General features: G+C 34.4%; 1 protein-coding gene across 3 annotated transcripts in view; it reads right to left on the bottom strand.

Annotated features, from left to right (window-relative positions):
- Nucleotides 1–24,212, bottom strand: part of DCLK1 (doublecortin like kinase 1) — a 393,205-nt gene that overhangs the window by 112,269 nt on the left and 256,724 nt on the right. The window lies entirely within an intron of this gene.

The following is a 24,212-nucleotide window of genomic DNA, read 5'->3' as shown; positions in this document are numbered from 1 at the left end:
TTTGTAGACATGCTCACAATATGCCTGTAAAATGGTTCCTGGCCTGGGGGTGGGGGGGTGGGGGAGAAACAATTTGATTTTCATCAGAATTTCAATCCTTTGTTTTCAAGCTTACTAAATTCAACTTTAAGTGTTTCAAATAGCAAAGAATCATTTTCATCTGTGTTGACCAACTGCATTAACATTATGCAAGTTACAACATTTTGCAAATTTGGATTTCTGAACTCGGGATTATATCTTTAAACTTTAATTTTTAATTTTAAACTTTAAACTTAATTTAATGTCTGAAAGTTCCAGACATGATTCTAGTGACTGACATGGACATGAAAGACAGTCTCACTTTCTTGCCATATCTCATCTTATTCTTAACATACAAAAATGGTTTCTTTTTTTCCCTCTATCTAAAATGCCTTTAAAAATACATCTTTCCATATTTATTCTTTCAATAAAACCTGCACCAAAGTTTGGAATGTTGAAAAAACCCAGAACTTGTAAGCATATGCTGAGCTGATGATAGAAAGACCGAAGAAGGTAGAAAGAACGAAGTAGGAGATTCTCTCTTGTGATGAATGTTTGGGTCCATAGACCTTAGATTGTTGGAGGCAAACCAAAATGGAGGAAGAAATTCTATCTTGAATTATGATTAGTTGCTTCTCTTTCATGTTTTCTTTAAATGCCAAAAGGATATCAAATTCACTATTGGCTTCCTGAGTCTGCCTAAGGTCCCTGCCCACCCCCAACAGTCACTTAAGATGTTTGTCCCTAAGGAATGACCAGGATGTCAAGTTCCCCAGAAAAAATTTCTCTTGCAAAGTTTTCTGTTTCTTAGAAGAGGATCATATAAGGAAATGTCATCCAAAAAAACATAAAAATGAAATAGTCAAGAAAGAAAAAAGCAAATTACTAACATCAGGGGGTCTGGCCAAAAGAAATTTCAAAGCACTGGGTCAAACCATATTGTGCTGTGATTTTCCTTGGAGTCTGAATATGTGTGCATGTACATATTTTAATTTCAATGATAGAATTTTTGTTCTAATCTCAATACATATCTGTGAATCTAAGGCTTTATCCCATACAGTTGAAATAAATAACTGCAATATTACAACACAAAGATGTGATAATGTCTAATATAATGACCAAATCTTATCAGCACATGATTAATTTAGTCAACTAAAGAGATAAATGTCAGAAAAGAGCTGACTATAACCTATGATATTATGCCTTATAGAAACTTCCATAAGATTTCAGTGGAAATAATTTAAGAACATGGGAAATACCTATTTCCAATAAAATATTTTCTTCCCATCTTCTAACTTTTAAAAATAAGAGGTAAGATATGGGTTCTACATAGAAGGAAAGACAGGGCAAAATAAATTGGTTGAAAAGAAAATCTAAAGTAAGAAACTTCAGAAAATTAAAGTAATACTTTTGGAAACAAAGTAATAGTCTGAATGCTACATACAGAAACAGCCAATGGAAAGGTATCACCTTCCCACTGTGACAATAATAACTCATTTTGATGAACAAAATATACCAGATAAACTACAGGACATTGATGCTACCATTTCCATAATTATACATATTTTTTTAAATGCTAAATTTACACCTTCACTATGTATGTTGCAGACTGAAAAGATCTATTATTTTAGGGGCACATGGGGCCTGAATGATAATTACTGAGAATTGCAAGATCTGGAAATAATTTCTACTACTTGCCTTTAGGATAAGAATAAAGCAACAAGGGTCTTACACTGGTGACTATATTGGTCCTAAAAAAGATGAGGCCAAACAGCAAAAGAACAACAAAGATGAAAAAATTTATCGTCATTGCTTTTTTCTTAGATCAAAGAGCAAATTCAGTTTAGGACTAATGTAGAGCCAAGCCCTAAGGCAAAACAATCTCTTGCCCATTAAATTTTAGATTTTAAATGTTTTAATTAATTTAGATGAGTATTATATTTTATAGTGGTAAAAATGCAGTGAAGAAGAGCAAATGCTTAATTAGTTTAGGGAGAATGCCAAAACTCAGCTGGTTTGAAAGCAAATGTTGGAAACATTGTGAATAATGCAATCTAAATGACCAAGAAAGTACAAAAGCTTATTTGCTGACACAAAGGACTTTGATGAAGATTCTGGCAAGGAAGAAACCCTGCAACCCCTGCTTGCTTACAGAGTTTGCTTTTTAGGGGATACACTTGGATATGCTTATAGAGCCTACATTTTCTGACTTCTCTTAATTTTTACCCCAGGTCTCTTTAGTACAAAGATAAAGGGATCTTTTAATGGTCTGGTGAAACCCCTCCATCCTATGTCTGATTATTATATTTATGTTACTGGAAGAAATATTAAGTTTCTTTTAGAAGTTAGTGAAAATAAAAATGTAATTTTCCCCATTCAAGTTCAAATATTCTGTGATTTTTTTTTCATGGAGGTTCCTGGATCTCAGGTGAAAAACCCCTTATTCTAGGAGGCTATGAGTGGAACTATGATGAGAGATGGACCATAAGGATGGTGATAGTAAAGAACACTAGGTAAGCCTCTTGTAAGAACAAGTGATGTTCTCTTTTACTGTGGCTATAGATCTTGACCTATTTAAACAGTGGAATCATAAAAGAAAATTTTCTACTCAGCAGAATAAGTCTGGAGCAAGGTGAGCATTTAACCTATATCTTAAATCTCTATTACCATCCTAGCCTAGGATTGTCTTGACAGAAGAAGGCTTAAGGGTCTTACCATCTGACTTGATGCTATTGTTTCCCAATTCTATCTCTTGATAAAAGATCAGTAATAAAATTAACAGGATTATTGTTATTTTAAAGGGTACAATGACACTTCAGCTGCTCTAAGGCTTTACTGGAACTCTTTTGTTTCTGAGTCTGAGAGTGAGACCTCCTAAGCTGATGTTCCCTTTCCTGGACATCACTTCTTCCTCCCTCATAAGGATCCCTATCAGCCTTATCTCTTTTGTTCCCATGTCATTTTACCCTATTTTTTCACTGTTTATCCTAAACAACTCTTCATGTTAGATCAGTATTTTACCCTTGAAAATTACTTAGTACATATTTGTGTTTAATTTTCTTTGTACATGTTTCTTCTAAATAGAATATAAGCACTTTCAGGGAGTTTCATTTTTATCTTCAGGTTCACAGAGCCTGGTACCAAGAGAGTTTGCCCCAACATAAATACTTATTGAGTCTAACTGAATTAAACATATAACATTACTTTGTCCTTTAAAAGTTAATCACAACAGAACAAGAAAGTTTTTATTTTTCTTCTAAAATATGCTTTTAATTAATTCTTTCTTTTAAAAATTCCCCACATCCTTCAGGAAACATTTTGGAAGCTACTGTTATCACCTTCTTTTAGATATTGGGTAAGAGGATTGTTTGCATATAGTCAATACTACATGTATCCTGGGACTTTATAAAAGTAGTAGAAATGTATCCCCTGTCTTGAGAGAAGGATCCACCTAGCAAATGCAAAGACAGTGAATATATAACTGATCATTTCTTGATAGCAAGGACTGCTTTTATTTTTGTTTATATATTTGCAGTACCCAGAACAATATTTGAAGCATAGCAGATAGCTGATAAATTCTTGTTGTTACAAATGTGTAAATGGAAAACATGAACAATAATAACAAAAATTGAAGTTAAATAATGACCAAGCTTGACCCCAGAAGAGAAATATGAAAATGCAGCTCCTTCCCTTTTTTGCAGATATGAGGGACTAGGTATGGCTGACTAATGGCTCAACTAATGGATTGGTTAGCTTTGCTGAACCCTTTATTCATCCTTTAAAAATATTTTACATATCATTATAAGGGAAGAATTTCTTAAAGTGAGAGGGGAAAAAGGATATATTGAGAAATTTGAGTTACAGAAAACAAAAGATATCAATAAAGTTTTTACAATGCTTGCTGAATGTAAGAATGAATCTTGAAAGGCAAAAATTCTACATGCTTCTGGAGCTTCAGCTGGTGCTTATATTCACTGCTCTAGGGAAGGCTAACTGAAATGTTGTTGTGAGTCACTTTAGAAACAAAAATTAAATAAAAGGATATCACCAACCATCCTCCAAAGAACCTGATTGTCACATTGGACCACAGTCTTAATTTTGGCTTTTACTTTTTAGTGTATCTCTTAGGTAAAAAGTGATTGGAGTTCTTCCAAACTTGCAGTATAGTTGCTAAACAATGCTTTTAAACACAGAATGAACTTGGTTTTTGACATGTGCCAGAATGAGTTCTCTTTCAAAAAAACAAAAAAAAAAACCCTATCTGATCTTGATTCTTGATTCTTAATCACTTAAAAGAACAATTTCACATTTAAGGGTTCACCAAGGACAATGAATACATTTTGCTCCTGACTGTTCCAGACTTACGAAGACAATCACTGAAAATACAGTACTTTTTTTTCAGTTTGGTAAAGATGTAGATACTTATAATAGAGAAAAAAAAACAGTTACATTTCATTGTGTTGCTATATGTGAATAAGTGCCTAAAACATCTTGAAACAATGACAAAGGACAAAACTGATCATCAGGAATTTTAAAATTTGATGTTTAGTCAATAATACAACTTTTTCTATTTTTTCTCATATAAATATGCAGTGACACTTATAAACCATGCAAGCTAAGTTTGGGGTCGAGCAGCCAATGAAGCTAGAATATTTTGAGAAAGTAAGAAATAAACACATTTTGGAAAGAAAAGTCATAAGCACTGGAGATGAAAAACACTTTAAAGTTTATGTAGTCCAATAGTTTCATTTTCCAGATGAAAAAACTGTGGAAAAGAGAGGTAAATTGAATTTTATATAAGCAATCAATATTGTGATAAGGATGGACAGCTGTAGTACAAAATTTTAGTAACTGAGACTCAACTCAAATCTTCATTTATATGCATATAAGCACAATAAACATCAAATTGGATCAATAATTTTTTATTTTTTATTTCTGTCACAGGCTAAGCATTCCAGATGGTACAAAACATACCCAAATGTGGTCTAGTTGGCTAGAGAGCACTTCATGAAACTAAAGCAGCACTTCCAAGAGTTTACTGAATTGACTGCAGAAGCCTTACATGGCTCTGCAAATAGCTTTGTGGTTCCATGATTTTTATAATATTAACATCAAAAGAGGGAATCACTCGGAATGCTTGATGGCCCTGTGCACATACCCACAATAATTTTAAATTGTCATAAGCAAGTTAACAACTCCAGTCTCTTCTGCCAGGTTTTCTCTTCCTGCCATTGAAGTCCCCTTCGTTCCTTTACATGTTTATTGTTCTGGTTAGCATTAAATGTTAATTTTTATCTTCACACAAGATTGCGGCCAAGTGTCTTCCCTTTTACACATCCCCAGATTCTCTTTAATACCTCATTCTACTAACATGTTCTTCAACCAATGTCCTGTTCTGAATTTCAGACAAAGTTCTCTCTTCTGCTTTTCAGTCCCCAACCGTCCCTCCCCCCAATCCTTTAGCACAAGCTGTCCTCTCATGCCTGAACGCTTCCCCTCCTATTCTCCATTTTTGGAATGCCTATCTTCATTTAAGACTCAGATGAAGTACCACATCCAACACAAAGTTATTCCTCATTTCCTAATTATTAGAGCTTCTCCCCATGAACCTCACCCAACTGTTTGTATTTCATTAACATTTATTGTGTATTTTCTTATTAGTGTACATATTTCTCTCTACTGCATAAATAGAATGTAAACTTTTCAAGAGAAGAGCTATTTCCTTGTTTGTTTGTTTGTTTCCAGCACCTAATATGCCTGGAACACATAAAGTACCTAACAATGTTTAATGACTTGAGATTAATTTAAATTAACATTTTCCTTGAAAAATCTTACTCTGATTATTTGAAACTGTTTGAGATCTTTCTTGTGATACTAAGTACTTCTGATTTTCTTCCTATCTTTGTGACACTTCCTTTTCTGATTAATAATAATGGGCTCTTTTAAGACTCCTATAAAGTTCAATCTTGACTTCCCTCTTTGTTCACACTTCAACCATTACTTTTATTCTATTTCAACTATCAGTTTTTCTATTAACTTTTTAATCTTTCCTTCTGTGGCACAAGGGATAAGAAATGGAAGCTAAAGTCAGGTAAAATGGCTCAGTTTGAAATCCAAATCCAGGCTTGGACACTTACTAGCTGTGTGGACTATATGCAAGTCAATTAACTTTTGCTTCATTTTCCTCATCTACAAAATAGGTATACTAATAGCACCTATTTCCAGAGGCACCAACTTCCCAGGGTTGGTCTGGTGATAAAATGAGATGATATTTGTAAAGTGTTTTGCAAAGTGCTTAAAGCACTCTAGAAATGTTGCTATAGAGGATTATAATATTTTAGAATTGATGAGTACTTCAGCAGCCACCTAATCCAACCATAACTTGAAAGGAATTCCCATTAAATATATTTGACAAGTCATAATCTATCTTGTGCCCAAAGACCTCCAACAAGGTATTAACAACTAAGTAATCCATTCCATTCTTAGATGACTCTAATTGTTAGTTTTTTCCTGACTTGAAACCTAAATTGTGCTCTATGAAATTTCTATCTATCATGTCTAGCTCTTCTCTTTGGGGACAAACAAATTCAATCCCTCTTCCATATATCAGACTTTCAAATTTGGACACATGAATTGTTTCTAATCCTTTCCTTCAACCAAGTTATCTTTTCTCCCATCTAAACATAAGTAATTTATTCAATCAATCCTTAAGTGACAATGAGTGAAACAAAGTCTCAAGTCATCCTGATTGCCCTTCCACCCTGCCAGATACTTTATGTTCCCCACTATGTTCTAACACTATGTTCCCCAAAAGTGAACATAGTATTCCAGATGTAGTCTAACCAACACTTAGTACAATGACTGTTACTTTATTCCTTGAAACAATGTCTTTCTTTTCTTTCATATTTGTATCAATCTTTTTCAACAATTTCCTTCTTTCCTCATCATAAATGTTTCTCTTTTTATCATCATAATTTAATTTCTGACAATTTCTCACTCTTCTTGTGTTGACTTTCCCAAATCTAGTGTGCATGCCAGATTATAGCTATTTTTCCTTTCTTTCTTTATCACAGCTCTGGGAGGGAGTGGTCACTTTCAGTATGTCACTTTCTAAATAATTTATATTACTTTTATGTGATTTCCATTTAAATCTCCCCACTGAATATGAAACAAACTTAACATAATTAAAACCAAGATGATCTCTCTTTTTTCCAAAATGGTCTCTCACCTATTTCTTCATGTAACCATTGGTGTTACTTATTTCCTTGTACCCAAGGCCTACAATCTTGCACTCAATTTATCAATTCCCTACCTTCAATTAATCAGTAAATCCTGTTGTTTCTTTCTCCACAATATGTCTCAGATCTGATTCATCAATTCTACTTCTACAGCTCCCTGATTCTTGTCCAGATTTGTATGTATAGATTTCTTAAAGCACCTACTTACTGGCCAGACTGCTTTATTTCATTTTTTACACTGTTGCATGATTAATATTTATACTACTATGTTTTATCACTGGTCATCTGCTCAAGTACTTGCCATCAGTCCTTCATATTTACAATTTCTAATCCAACACTTTATACAGTCAAAGCTCATTATCCAAACCATCAATTTTTACCAGTCCTTAATGGAATTTGATTTCTACATTGCATTCAGGATATATGTCATATGGCTGTGAGTCACAGAATACTATAGTTCTGAGTATCATTCAGAAGGCAACAAAAAGACATAAGAATGGAAAGCACTTATTAAGCACTAACTGTATGCAAAACATAATGCTAAGTATTAGAGATATAAAACCAAAACACTTTCTGTCCTTACAGAGTTTATATTCCAAAGATGAAGACAACATCTAATGGAATGGTGTTAAGAGAAGGTCGTGTTCATTTGGAAAATCACAGAGATACTGAGTGGAACAGAATGATAGGCCCTTTCCTGTGCCAAAAATTGTTCTGTTTTGATTATGGTTTCAGAGCTTGAATGGGTAGGGGAGAGTACAATGTGGACAGGAAAAAGCTTGGATATGAACATGCCCCATCACAAATAAGAAATTACTAAAAAGAGAAGCAAAGGAAATAAAAAAATATGGGAAAATAAATTAATGTGCTTCTCTGGTACTCTAATGATGTCAGGAGATCCAGAAAGTTTCCCCACTTATATCCCCCACACATTGGCTGTACTCTTTGTGGTAAATTTATGGGTAGTCAGGAATGAGGAGAAGAGGCTGGTTTGTAATTTGTATTATTAGAAGAAAAGTTCACCTTGATGGTTTACAGAATGCACTCAATTCTTTATATTGGTAAGTGATATCTTGAAAACGAAGAACCAGATAATGAGCTGGTCTTCAATATCAACTGTGATAAACACATGCTTAACACATGAGTCTGATATTAGCCTCTGCAATTTAACTCTTCAACAAGAAATCAGGCTGTTTTTTGGAAGGCACCAAACATAATCAGAAACCCTTTAAAGTGAAGATATTAACACCTAGAAGTCCTGTACAGATGCTGATGTTATTTAGGATAGGAGTTCTTCACATTTTGTGTCATGGACCTCTTTTTTTCAGTCTGGCTAAGACTGTGGACTCCTGGGTATTAAACTTAAATTCATAAAATCAATTTTTATTCATAAAGTAAAATACAGAGTTACAAAGAAAATACATTTTATAAAATTATCAAAATCTCCTCTTTCTACATCTACATCTTTATCTAAATAGAAAATAAACAGACTATAGGTTGAGAACCACTGATTTAGAATGAATATTATAGAATATTGGCATTCATTTGTAGCAAATGGTCCTAGTAGCATTAAAGTTAGGAATTAGATTTGTAGTTGGAGATTGTGGTACCCAACTGAAGTAACAGATGGTTGAAGGAAAATGGGATATTTTTAGCTTAGGAGCAATCCTAAACTTGGAGAACATTCTAGAGAAAGATCATGTACTTTGTAAATTCTTTTAGGGTTATTCCAGAATCTATAGTATTGTAACCATTTATCACTATGGCTTCCACATTAAAAACAGCAGCAGCAACAATAACAATAAACTAATATTTATATAGCATCTATTATCACTTAATCTTCATGATGTAGGTGAGGGGACATAGATACCAAGTTACAGATAAGGAAATTGAGACAGATTAAGTGACTTGCCCAATATCACCAAGCTAATAATAAGTTTGAACTTAGGCTTTCCTAACTCCAGGCTTGTCATTATATTTACTATGCCTTCTAGTTGTTTCATGGTACCCCCACATAATACCAAAGGTCACAGTCCTCTTGGCTAGAGAGGAGAGCATATTTTTTTCTCAATAGTATTTTTTTCCAAATATATGTAGAGATAATTTTCAACATTCATTTTTGTGAGATTTTGCTTTCCAAATTTTTTTCTCCTTTCTTCCCTTAACTTTCCCCCTCCACAAGACAGCCAGCAATCTGATATATTAAACATGTACAATCTTTTAAAATAAATGTCCATATTTGTCGTGTTATTCAGGAAAAATTAGACCAAAAAAGAAAAAAAATGAGAAAGAAGAAGCGAACAAATAAAAAAGGTGAAAATACTTCAATCCACATTCAGTCTCCATCGCTTTCTCTTTCTGGATATGAATGGCATTTTCTATCCCATGTCTATTAGCATTCTCTTGGATCATTGCTTTGCTGAGAAGAGCTAAGTCTATCAATCATCATATAATCTTGCTGTTACTATATACAATGTTCAAGAAGAGCACATTTTATCACTATATGTAATTTGTATTTGTAATCCACTTTTAGGGTTATAGAATAAAGATGTTTATTGTTTATTGAAGATGAGGATGATTTCATTGTTGTCTTTGTGTAGCCAATACTTAGGGCAAGGGACAAGCATTTATATAGCATCTACAATGTTCTAAGCATTGTGTTAAGCATTTTAAAAAATATCTCATTTGATTCTCACAACAACACTCCAAGAGATGTGCTATTATTATTCTCATTTTACAGTTGAAAAAACTAAGGCAAATAGAATTTAAACCTAAGGTTACATAGCTAGTAAATTCTGACACTAAATGTAAACTCATCTTCCTGACTCCAGACCCAGGATTCAATCCATTGTACCACCAGGTCCTTCTGAAGACTGTAGGCACTTAATAAATATAGAGATTCAATATTGTGCAGTGAAAAAGAGTTCTAGATTTGGAGTCAGAGGAACTCATCTGAATATTTAATTTTCTTAATATCTTTGTCCTTTACTGCATGTGTATGTGTCCTTGGACAAATCACTCAACATCCTAAAGTCTCCATTTCATCATCTGAAAAATGAGAAGGTTGAATTAGATATCTTCTAAGGCTTTCAAGGGCAAATCTTTGATTCTATAAATGCCACAAACCCTATTAGGCCTAAGCAATAAGAACTTTAAAAGTTTGTGGGAATAATCTGGTATATGACCTAAGAAATTATTAGTCTTAGTATTTGAAATAGTTATTATACAAAAGGAAAGAAGGAAGGAAAGAGAAAATGATGAATTAAAATGTGTGGGTAGGTAAATTTACTTTTGAAAACCAATCTTGGAAAATGGACAACTTACCATCCAGATTAAGATTTGACCCAAGTCTATTTTTGGAAGAACACCAAAATGTCACTGTGACCTAGGCTCCACCCTAGGCCAAACCCAGACCTTGGAAGAATAACAAGAAATCATTGGGAAAGACAAATTGTGGCCACCTGGCATTTGTCATATCCAAGATGGAAAGGACCTCAAGCCAAGCAAGAATTGCCAGGGATATAGGAAATTGGTAAAAGGTTTGGTATGCCTCAGGGGCAAAAATGCAGTATCAAAGTGACATAAATCAAAATAAAATATGAGATTGTTCCTCTTAGAAAAGATGTTTTGTATCTATTTCATATGTGCTATCTCATAATGCTAGGGTGAAAATACAGGGTCAAAAGCTAAAACTATTTAAGGACAAGCTGAGGTTCTGTTAGGGAATCTATCTTTAGGGAGTGATCCAAGACTCAGTGAATATGGAGATAAACTTGAGTATCTGGGGATGAAAGAGCAGTAAATGAATGATATCCTGGAACAAAGACTATGAAACCTCTTGAAAAGTTGAACTTCAAGTATAGGATAATATATTTGTCTTTGGTGAAGAGAATAATAGGATCTTATTGAGTAATGATTCATCAAAGCTCCATCTTAGATATTGAGACAAAAATGTGTTCTCTCCAGGAGAACTAGAGAAATTTTGGCTAGAGAAGCCAAAGTTGGGGAAGTGAGGAAAAATCCATAAAGGATTATAACAGGAAACAAATCAAATAAAAAGGAATTGGAGAACAGGAAAATTTGAATGTCCTAAGTGACAGTATTAAGCATGTAAAAATGCTTAACAGAATGCTTCTCCCTTTTTGGGGAAGATGGAATGTATCTTAGGGGAATAATATGATGGAATCAAATATATGGGATACCATACTGTTCAGATATGTTGCTTACTTTCACCCTTTGAACAGATGGGTAGAAAACTTAAAGCAGGTTGGTTTCTCCTAAAGGCCAATTTATCTCCATGGGAGTTGGGAAAATAATTTAAGAAATTTAAGAAGTACATGCTTTCATGCAAGTTGTGAGAACAGCACATTTTCCATTCCAGGATTCTGTGAAGTGGGCATTGAGCTTGACAGTAATTGGGGCACACAGGATAATCTGTTGAATGCTAGGCATGTCCGAAACAATAATAGGTGGGAATACAGAAAGCATTACTACATTTGAGGTATAGATCATTGGCTAGATTCCTCCATGATATAATGAAAAGTTACCCAAGAAAGAATATTCAAATCTGAGTCTGTTTGGAAAATAATTATGCTCATTACTTTCCCTCTGCTGAACTTGGGGAAATAATGTTGGCCCAAGACCTTCCACATAAATTCTTTGGCCTTTAAGTTTGTTAAGGGTATTTTTTGGAAAAAACAAATTGACAACCACATAAGGAATGAATAATCAAATATAAACATGGGACCAGTATAGAAGTTACAATGAATACCAAGTTGATTGAAGATCTCATTACAAGGCTGACAGATTTCAGTAAGTACTAACAAGAGTCTAATATTCAAAAAACAGAACATCATTCCATCACTATATTAAGATGATAAAGCTCTGGTCAAAGTAGTGTGTCTAGATCAGGGCTTTTCCTTTTAAAGGGCATACAGAGAATTTGAGAGATGATCACTTCAGAGAAGAGTAACTAACTAAATGGCTAAAGCTTTGGGAAAATGGGACCTAAAAGTATAAGCATGACAGCCTCTGAATAAAAGATAAGTTGAGAGGCTTAATAATCATCTTCAAGTTCATGAAGAACTATTATAAGGAAAACAGTAAGGAGCTGTTTCACATCTAAAATAAGGATGGAACAAGATGGAACCAGCTAAAATTATAGCAGGGGAAATTTGGCTTTGGTACAAGAGAAAATATCTAGACAAGAAGGAATGATCAACTCAGGAACAGGTTGCCAAGGAAAGCTATATATTCCTTCCATGAAGACCCTTCCCTCAAAACAAGACAGGCAAATGATTTTACTTCTTGCTGTAGATTTGTTGGCTGGGAGGTAGATGATGCAGTAGATAGAGCATTGTGCTTGGAATCAGAAAGACTCATTTTCATGAGTTCAAATCTGGCCTTGGACACTTATTAACTGTGTGATTCTGACAAATCCCTACCCTGTTTGTCTCATTTTCTTTTTGTAAAAGTTGGAGAAAGAAATGGCAAACAATTCCAATATCTTTATCAAGAAAGCCCCAAATGGGATCACAAAGCCTCAGACAAGACTGAAATAAATAAACAACAATTTGGTAGAACCTGTGACATCTCTGATGGGCTTGAAGGAACAACTCATAATGTGCCTTCCAGCAAGGATCCATGCTGGCGTAACTTAAGGCAGTGAGATAGCATAGCAGATAGAAACCTTTGAGCCAGAAAGTCTGGAGTTCCAATGCTGTCTTGTGCATACTAGCTGTGGGACCCTGAACAAGCCATTTAAGCTCTCTCTGTCTCAATCTCCTCATCTATAAAGTAAGAACAATAATAGCACCTATTATTAGGAATGTTGTGAAGATCAAATAAGATATTGTAAAGTGCTTTGCAAACCCCAAATTAACACTATATAAATGTAGCTGTTGTTATTATTACCTAGATAATGCCACTTTCCCCAAAGTATTCTGAATTGCCAACTAGGGGACAAAATACAGAAATTAAAAGAAGTGTTACATACAGATTTGTTCTCTGTGAATCATTTATGCTTCTGAATCTTGTCATTTCAATTAGTCAGTGAATATACATTTTTTTAAGCTCCCATTATGTGCCAAGGCATCATGCTAAGTGCTGGAGATAACAAATAAAAACAAAAATAGTCCCTGTCTTCTAGGAGCTGACAATCTAATAGAAAAGAATTATAATAATTTGTGCTAGGAATTGGACTAATCTCTTAACAAATATTGTCATTTGCTTCTAACAATAAAGTAGATCATATTATTATCCCCATTTTATAATTGAGAAAACTGAAGCAAAAACAGATTAAGTGACGTGTTCCTGGTAATACACCTCTTTAAGTGTCTGGGGTTGGATATGAACTCATGTTTCCCGGAGTTGAGGCTCAGCATTTCACCCAGTGGGCCACCGACTTGCCCTTTCTAGATCATTCTTTGTAAAATACAGCATAGTAGCCAGGAAGCAGGCATGAAAAAAATTTTTTTACTTAAAAAAAATAGTTTAGATAAAATTCTACATGTTAGGAGATAATTCATTCAGTTCAGACTTTCAGAAAGTCCTCCATGTCTCCCAGATCTTTAGGAGAAGACAAAAGTCCAGAAGCCCAATTTAAAAATTAGAGAATCTTATATCTCTTGAAGAAACAAAAACTGCTTATATTCAATGACATTAGAAGATAATCTGGAAAGAATGAGTCTTAAGGATTTCACACTCCTGCGCCTTCCTCTTCACTAGTCTTGTCCTCCCTTCTTTTCAAACCTTTTCCCAAACAGTTATATTTTCTTGGTAACCCCTGGCTGGCTACTGTTCTCATTTTACTTGGCAAACAAAGCCAGAAATGAGGAACGTTTAAGACAATCACAAATTTCATCAACTTATAATTTCTCTCTCTTAAGGAAAAAAAAAAGCTGACATTCATCACTGTCGATCACTTAGTTAAGATACTTTAAAAAACCATTTGGTGAAGCTGAATTTGAATGTCTCATGTCATGAGTGATGCAGACTGCCTAGTTCCTTCAGGTATCTGGGTTAACTGTTGGATATACCAATGGGTGGTGGCAGGGGCATAAAGGGATGGAAATAGGAGCAGATGTCCATTTGGTTCCTGCAGTGAACCTTAAAAAGTAACTCTGTTGTTTTTCATAAGTAAATAATGCTTGGCTGAACTTCTTGTTTCTGCAATAGTTCTAAAAATAGTATCATTATGAAGCAACTCAGCCAGGATTACAGTGGAGCATTAAGAACAATAGTTGGCTAACAGAAGAGAGGTATGACATAAAAGCCACTTTCCTCTTTAATCAGCAATCACTTCTTATGTTCAGTTCCTGAAGCCATGTGTATTATGACTTTTATTTGTCTATCTACACGATAAGATACTGATATTGATAACTATAATTGTTAAATATACATATGTCCAAGAAATTGAGGAACCAAGTGCTGTGTGAAGTCAAGGGCTTTCGCTGCTGGGGACAATCAAGAAGACTTCAAAGAAAAAGGCAGCATTTCCCTTGGTTTCCAAAGATGAGTTGGACTTCACCAGGCAAAGATTAGGAATAAAAATATGCTAAATAAGTAAAAAGGTACAGGCAATAATATGACCAAAGACAGAGGTGGAAAAAGTGTGGTGCTTATTCAAAACATCTAAGTACAGTTCAATTTGATTGATTGAATCAATTTATAAAAGATAAAGCTGGATAAGTAACTATCAATTATAGAGGGTCTTGAATACCAGCAAAAGAATTATGGACTTTACTGAAGGAGCAACATACATCTAAAGTATATTTTTGAGCAGAGGAATAACATGAACAGATCTATTGATTAGTAATATTAGCCTGGCAGGACATAAAAGACTACAGTAGGAAGGAGAATGGAAACAAGAATATCATCCAGGAAGCTACTGAAATAATCTATCTAAATAGTACTGCGGACCTATCTTACAGAAATGGGAATGGGAATAGAGCACGTTACTGAAGATGCTATAAATGTAGAATTTATAGGTCTTAGAAACTAATTGGATATATGAGATGAGAAAAAAAGAAGAGTTTAAGACAGCAAGGTCTTGAAAATGAAAATAATGAGAGAAGTGCTTTGATTGGCAAACATAGTGGAAGTCAAAAGGAGCAGGGTTGAGGGAAAATGATAAATTCACTTTTGGACATATTGAGTTTGAGATTTAGCATCAGTTCATGTAAATCTTTCCAGGCTTTTCTGGAATAATTTCTTATAACACAATATATTTATGCTCATCATTTTTTATATAGCAATAGTATCCATTTCTTATAGCACAATAGAATAGAATATTCAGATATTACAACTTATTTATCTATCCCACAACTGATGGGCATCCACTCAATTTGGATGGAAAATTCTTAAAGACAGTTGGATATATGGATCTAGAGCTTGGAGGAGAGGACAGAGCCAGAGATAGAGGAGCTGAAATAAAGGTACCTAAAGATTCAAGGATAATACAGAATCAATTTTAGGTAATCTCAGGGGGAAGACACCAGAGATAAAGGAACCAAAAATTCTTTGTGTACAAAATGAAGAAGTTGTGCTAGGCAACCTGTAAGGTTCTTTTCAATTCTAAACCTGTAACACCTTTTACTCCATCCTTATTGGATGACTCAACCTTCTACTTTGGTGAAGATTAAGTCCAATTAATGAGAGCTTCCCAAGCCACCCTCTGCTATTTTTCCAAATCTCTAAGCATTATCACCCACTCTCTCCTCTCTCCTTGTTACAGAAAAGAAGGACTCAGTACCTCTGCTCCATTTACTGTACCCTTGATTCCATTCCCTCCTTCCTCCTCCAGGTCCTTGTTCTTACAGTAATCCTCCCACATCCATGCATCTTTAATTCCTCTCTCTCCACTATTCTTTCAATCTGTTTACAGACATATTCTTAGATCGCCACACTTCTCTAAAAAGGAAAAAACCCTTGATCCCTCAACCCATTTAGCTTTCATCCCATTTCTCTCCTCCTTTTCATTGCTAATTGTGAAAGAATTGTCTCTATCCATTGCCTCCATTTTTTTCACAACTCATGCTCTATCTCTTTGCAGTCAAGCTTCTATCATTACTGCTCTACTGAAACTATTCTAAGGTCACCAGTGGAAAAAAAATCCAATGACTTTTGTTAATTCTTATTTTCCTTAACCTTTTTCTACCTTTTGAAACAATAGTTTCTCCTATTAAATATTCTCTATTTCCATCACTTCAGAGACTTTCTGTCTCCTAGTTTTCTTCTGCCTCTCTTTTCCTCCTATCTATTCCTTTCTCAGTCACCTCATCTTTTCCTTTTTCTCTTTATCTGAGCATTCCTTCAAGATTCCTTCCTCTATATTTTTTCTATCTTTATTCTCTTACTTTGACAATCAGTTTTAGAACTGAAAGGGACCTTGCAGATTGCTTAGTACAATGTCTTCATTTTGTACATGATCGACTCTATATATTTGATTCTCTGTACATCTATATGTGTGAAATTGATTATATATATGTGTATATATCTTGTTTGTATATAATAATAGTAATAATAATAACAACAATGATTTTTGAAAATGTTATGTCATTTAATCTTTACACCAACCCTGGGAAGTAGATGATATAATTAAGGCCATTTTACAGATGAAGTAATTGAGGCAGGCAATGATAAGATGACTTGCCTAGGGCCACATGGCTATTAAGTATCTAAGGATAGATTTGAACTTAGGTTTTCCTGATTCAATGTCTGGTACTTTATCCACTATATCAATAGTGTTTCCAGTTGTATGTTGCCTACACAGCTGTATATATGCTGTCTCCCCATTAGATGGTGGGCTATTTGAGGGAAGAGACTGTTTTTGCTTTTTTTTTGGTGCATTCTCAATGCTTATCACATAATAGATAATAAATGCATAGCACATAATAGATAAATGATTGCTGATTTGAATTTGTTGATGAAGACCCTTCTAGCTTTATGGGCCAATTTTTTCTTTTAAAGGGAGTGTAATTAAAAAAAAATTCATCTCTTTACTGTTATACTTATGCCAGGAAAACATTGTAGAACTCTGATCTTTCTATTTGTTCTGCTCTGAAAATATTTTGTTTCTCTAACTTTTGCCAAAAAACATTCTACTTAATTAGAATCCTTATGGTATTCCATAGAATCATAAAATTATAGAGCTGGATGAGACCTCAAAAGTCCTCTGGTTTCTGGTAAATTTTTACCATTTTGTAAAACTTTCATTGCCAAAGGTACTGCTTGGAACTTATTAATGTGTGAAAGGGAATGGGGCTTTCCTGAATTCCTATGATATAGTCACTGTATGAGGAGTTCGCAAAATCTTGGAGCAGTTTTCAATTATTGATGCCTAAAAACTGTTATCATACATAGGATATACTGAATCCTGTACATAGAATTCTGAAGTTATTATCTCTTATTTAAACACTCCTGGGCTCTTGGAACACTACTACATCATTTCCTTCATGTTGGTCTTTATTTGATCATAATACAGCAAGCCAAGATCACAGAGTCATGTAGATCACAAATTGAAAGAAGGAAGGAGCTATAGAGGGACTCTATTTTGAATTGAATTTATTTTACAGATGAAAAAACTGAAGATTTAAGAAATATAAAGATCACATACCTAACAAATAGAAGAAATGGGATTCAAAATCCAAGAATTCTTTCCACTGAAATATGTAACTTGAAAAATGTAGAATTAAAGGAAACATGGTATAGTGGATAGAGATCTTGTCTCGGTTTCAAATAGTGACTCTAAAACACATTGATTTTATGATCTGGGCAAGTTATATCCTGTTAGGGTTCCCAGGTGACTATAAAATTATAAGTTGCAGAGCAAATATGTCCTCCTACATTGAAAAAGGAGGTTTCTTCATGAAAAAAGTCCTTATATATTACAGGCCTAGATAAACAAATAGCTAGCATTTATTTGGGCTCTAAGATTTGCAAAGTATTTTAATTATGTTAATATTTGATCTTCACAGCAACACTTTGAGATAAATGATAATATTTATTTTTAATAATATATTTTTATTTTAAAATACATGCAAAGATAGTTTTCAACATTTGTCCTTGTGAAATCTTGTGTTCCAAATTTTCTCCCTCTCTTCCCCTGACTTCCCTTCCCCAAGACAGCAAACAGTCCAATATATATATAAAACATGTGCAGTTCTTCTAAACATATTTCCACATTTATCATGTTGTATAAGAAAAATCAGATCAAAAAGGGGAAAATGAGAAAAAAGCAAGCAAACAATAACAAAAAGGTGAAAATACTACGTTGTGTTCCACATTTAATTCCCACAGACCTCTCGCTGGGAGCAGATGGCACTTTCCATCACAAGTCTTTTGGAATTGGCCTGAATCATCTCAATGTTGAAAAGAGCCACGTTCATCAGTATTAATCATCACATAATCTTGCTGTAGCTGTGCACAATGTTCTCTTGGTTCTGCTCACTTCACTTAGTATCAGTTCATGTGAGTCTCTAGGCCTTTCTGAAATCATCCTGCTGATTGTTTTTTATAGAATAATATTCCATTACATACATATACCATAACTTATTCAGTCATTCTCCAACTGATGGGCATCCACTCAGTTTCCAATTCCTTGCCACTACATAAGGGACTGCTACAAACATTTTTTTATGCTGAGATAATATTTATGAGCACCTGGGAAATGAATGACATGATTCCCATTTTACAGATGAAGTAGGCAGGCAGAAGTAAAAATGACTTGCACAGAGTCACAAAACTAGTAAGTGTATAATAAATTATCACCATTTTGCAGATGAGGAAACTAAGGCACAAAGGGGTTAAATATCTGAGGCACAATTCTAAGTTCTGTGCCAAAACATCATGTTTAGGTGGAGATGACCCTGCACTTTTAAAGGCAATATCAGCAGAGTACAAGCTCTAGCTGGTTCTTTCAGTCAATCAATAAGTATGTATGAAGCATTTCTCACACAAAGAAAAAGTGAAAAGAGTTCATGACTTCAAGTGACTTATACTTTTATGAGGAGACAACATATACAACAGTAAAATGAGATTATATTTGTAAGGTACTTTGCAAACTTTAAAGTGTGAATGCTACTATTACAATTATTAATAAGCATGTAAAAGATACATAAAGAGAAAATATCTTTTGAGTACCCATAAAGGGGAAGATAATAGCTATTGGGAGATGTAATGGGCTGAGGCTTGAGATGATGCACTGAGGTCCCAAGCACATGAGGCTAAATAGTAATTGGACCATACTCTATTAATATATAAGCTTGGAGAAAGAATGGCCTCCACCCACTCTTTGTGCAAGTCCTGATGTGTTGTATAGGAAATGACGATTTTGGTGGGTGGAGGCAGGGGAGTGGAAAAGGAAGGGGAGGAGAGACTGCTTGCTTTTGCCATTGCGACGACTTTTCTGTTTGTTTCTCTTCTTCTTTTTGCTTTTGCTGAGACAGTTGGGGTTAAGTGACTTGCCCATGGTCACACAACCAGGAATTGTTAAGTGTCTGAGGCTGGATTTGAACTCAGGTCCTCCTGACTTCAGGACTGGTGCTCTACCCACTGAGCCATCTCCTCCCCTTCCTTTTTCTTCTTTTTGCTTTTTTTTTTTTTTTAAGGGAAAAATCTTCAATCTTTAATGAAGTGAAGGGGTGAATAAGGATTGCGATAGCAATCTGGGCAGCTGCGACAGGAAGCCAGCTAACAGAGAGGGATCTGGTCCAATTACTATTTAGCCTCATGTGCTTGGGACCTCAGTGCATCATCTCAAGCCTCAGCCCATTACAGGGAGAGGGAAGGGGCTGGGGAAAAGTTCTAAGCAGGTAATGCTATCTGATTCAACTTCTGACTGAAAGTAGCCAGGGATTCTGAGAGATAGATTTTTATTATATATCAGTATTTGTTTTTTGAGTTTTTAGATGAAGTACCACTAGACTCATTTCCTCTTCAAGGGAAACTGTTTTTCTCCTTAAATTACCTTCTGTTCTATTCTTCATCCCTCATCCTCAAAGAGGATGAATGACATCAGGAGGTTGTCTTGAATTGTGGATGAATTGGATTTAAGTGAAGCAGAACTGAGCAAAATCTTTAACCTTCAGAGCCATTGAAGTCTAGGCCATTACTAGTTGTCTTGAAAATACTGTAGTTAGCCAGGCACATCTATATCTTTCTAGGAAATAGCTCCTATTATTTAGCATGGTGCTAAGGGAATGCTAAATAGATGCTAAGTGTTTGTTGAATGGTTAATATTTTCAAGGAACAAAATAGTTCTTTTAAAGCAGATATTTTCTTAGTGAGCACAAACATGGTAGATACAGTAGGACTTTAATAAAACTTAACTAGTACATTTGTCTTATGTTTTCACTGGCAAGCTCTAAGTGATTAAGAGATGTCTTTGATTAATTGGAACCTTCCTTACAAAATTCATTGGGTGATCAGATAAAATAGGATGGGAAAACAAGCAACTTTAGTAGACCTTTGAGGAAACCAAATGGAGAGGCAGGGAAACATTTTGATTCATGGAAACATAATAATCCCTCAGTAAAGTTGATCAGGGAACAGAGGAAGGATCACAGAGAAGATCTTATCTAATATCCTTATATTACCAAGAAGGAAAATGAAGTCTAGAGGAAACTTAGCCTTGTCTCCCAGGCCAGTGTTCTCACAATACCATGCCCTCAAATCTATTCCTGGAGTAATCAAAACAGGAGCCTGAATTAGTTTTAGTTTGCTTAAACATACTAGAAAAACATTCAGATGTAGTTCAAAAGAGAGTTGAAATAGGCCCAAAGTACATTTATATAATTCCTTTGTGTCTGTTATTGAAGGACTAATAAAAATTACAGGTACTTCCAATAATTCTATCCAATCTGACATTTTTGCTTTATAGGACTTGTGATTTTAAAAGTCTTACAGTCCTGTTAAATGGTCTGTTAAAGCCACAGTCCTGTGACTGGAAGGAGGCACCATAGCTGACTTGAAGTATAGTTGAAATTAGATGATGTTTTATTTAGAGTTGGCCTTCGTCCACAAACCAGATGACTCACTGCTCCAGTTGACAAGGCATATTATGCCTGGCAAAGTAATTCACAAAATTTCTTTTAGTAGATAGCTTCTTTTTTTGTGAATAAGAATTCTTATTTTCCTATTTTTTTCCTCTCTAGCTTATTGCTGTACCAAGAGAAGCCTGAATGGGTGTGGCTGATATTTAGCAAGGCCGACATCCTATTTTTTACTTGTCTCTTCACTCTCCCACTCTTCACATTTCAGACTTTCTCATCTCTATCCAAGCTTCCGACATTACCTCTCCTTACTCACCTCATCTGAGGACTTTCCTCATACTTCACACACACACACACACACACACACACACACACACACACACACACACATTGAGGCCATTTACAAAGATTTGCTTCCCATTTTCTATCTCCTCATCTCACATGGACCTATCCCATTCATTCTATCTTTTGCAGATTGTCCACTCTATCCTCTTCCTCTCTTACTTTCTCCTCATTTACTAGGCTACTTACACCCAGTTTTATGATTTTCTCATCCTTAAAAAAAAATTCTCAACTGAACTAACCATTCCTGATAGCTATCGCTGTATCTCTCTCTTCTTTTTTAGGACTAAATTCCTTGAGAAAGCTCTCTATACTTGTGGTCTCCCCTTCCTTTCTATTGATTCTCTTTTAAGTCCTCTGTAATTTGGCTTTCAAGCTCATTATTCAATAGATATTGCCCTTTGCAGAGTTACTAATAATCTCTTACTTGCCAAATGTAATGGCCCTCTCTTGGTTCTTATTTTCTTTGACTTCTTGACCATATTTGACATTGCTAATTATCTGTTCTCTGTCTGATACTGTTCTCCTGTGAGCTTCCCCTATCTACCTGATGATTTCTGCTGAATATCCTTTACAGGTTCATAGATCTAGAGCTAAAAAGATCCTAAGAAAACATCTAAACTAATTTATACAATCCATAATTTAATAAATTAAGATATTGAGGTCCAGAGAAGTGAATCAATTTGGCCAAAACTACACAGATGGTAAGTATCAATACCAGTCTTTGCCTCCAGGCCAGTGACCATTCCATAGTACCATAATATTTTTTTAAATTCATGTGGTCTCCAAATTTCCATCTTGTATGCTCTTCTTTTTTTATTCTGAGCTGGTGATCTCATCAAGTTCCATCACTTCAATGACCATTTCTACATGTAAGAGTCTCAGATATATTCAGTTCTAACATCCCTCTTGAGGTCGTGTTAGGCATTAGTATCTGTTTTGGACATCTCAAATTGGATGATTAATAGGCATCTCCATTTCAATATATCTGAAATAGAACAAGTTCTCTTTCCCTAAAAATCTTCCTGTCTTCTAAAATTTCTTTTTATTGGTGAGGGTACTACTATTTTTCCAATTGCCTCTGGTATCATTCTTAATCCCTCACTCTCACTCACTCTTAACAAATTTTGTTATTTTTACCTTCCAAAAATCTGTTGTATATATCCCTTTCTTTCTTTTTATGGAGTTACCTACCCAGATTATTGACTCTTAACACCTCTCATCTGGACTGGACAACTGCAATGGTCATCTAGTTACTCTCATTGTCTTGTTTTTTCACACTCCAATTTATTCTTAAATCATCTGTCAAGATAATTTGATGGCATATTTACAGAATCCCAGAGAATCAACAAAAAACTACTAGAAACAATAACTTCAGCAAAGTTGCATGATATAAAATAAACTCACATAAACCATCAGCATTCTATATGTTATCAACAAAGCCCAGCAGCAAGACATAAAAAGAGAAACCCCATTTAAAATAACTGCAGATAATATAAAAATATTTGCCTTCCAAAAACAAAACCATGCCTGCCAAACAAAAATCATGAACTATATGAACACAATTACAAAACACTTCCACAAATAAAGTTGGATCTAAGCAACTGGAAGAATATCAAGTGCTCATGAGTAGGCTGAACTAATATAATAAAAATGAAAAATTTACCTAAATTAATCTATTTATTCAGTGCCATCCAATCAAACCGCCAAAAAATGACTTTATAGAGCTAGAAAAAATAACAAAAATCATTTGTAAGAGCAAAAGATCAAAATTTTAAGGGATTAATGAAAAAAATGCAAAGGAATGTTGCTTAACTGTATCAGACCTATAACTATATTATAAAAAAGTGGTCATTAAAATAATTTGGTTTTGGCTTCATAACATATACTAGTGAGTAACTCTAGTAATCTCATGTTTGATAAACCCAAAGACAAATTTCTGGGTAAGAATTCACTAATTGATAAAAACTGCTGGGAAAACTGGAAAACAATATGGCAGAAACTGGGCATTGACCAACATTTAACATCCTATACCAAGATAAGGTCAAATGGATTCATGATTTAGACATAAAGGGTGATACTATAAACAAATTAGAACAAGAAATAGTCTACTTCTTAGATCTGTGGTGAAAGGAGGCATTTATGAACAAAGAAAAAGTAGAGAACATATAAAATGAAAAATGGATTTTTATTATATTAAATTAAAAAGTTCTTGCACAAACAAAACCAATGGAACTAAGATTAGGCAGCAAGCAAAAAAGTGAGGAATTTTTTTTATAGCCAGTATTTCTGATAAAGGCCTCATTTCCAAAATATTTAGAGAATTGAGTCAAATGTATAAGAATATAAGTCATTCCTCAACTGATAACTTGCCAAAAAATATGATAGACAATTTTCAGATGAAGAAATTAAAACCATTTCCAGGCATATTAAAAATACTCTAAGTCACTATTGATAAGATAAATGTAAACTAAGACAACTCTGAGATACCACCTCATACCTCTCAGATTGGCTAAGATGACAATAAAAGATAACGGTAAATGTTGGAGAGGATGTGGAAAAACTGGGACACTAATGAATTTTGCTGGTGGAATTGTGAACTGATTCAATCATTCTAGAGAGT

Source organism: Antechinus flavipes, chromosome 3, assembly GCF_016432865.1.
Source record: "Antechinus flavipes isolate AdamAnt ecotype Samford, QLD, Australia chromosome 3, AdamAnt_v2, whole genome shotgun sequence".
NCBI classification, from domain to species: Eukaryota; Metazoa; Chordata; class Mammalia; order Dasyuromorphia; family Dasyuridae; genus Antechinus; species Antechinus flavipes.
Note: the sequence above shows the minus strand (reverse complement) of the source record. Positions and strands in the feature narration are given on the sequence as shown.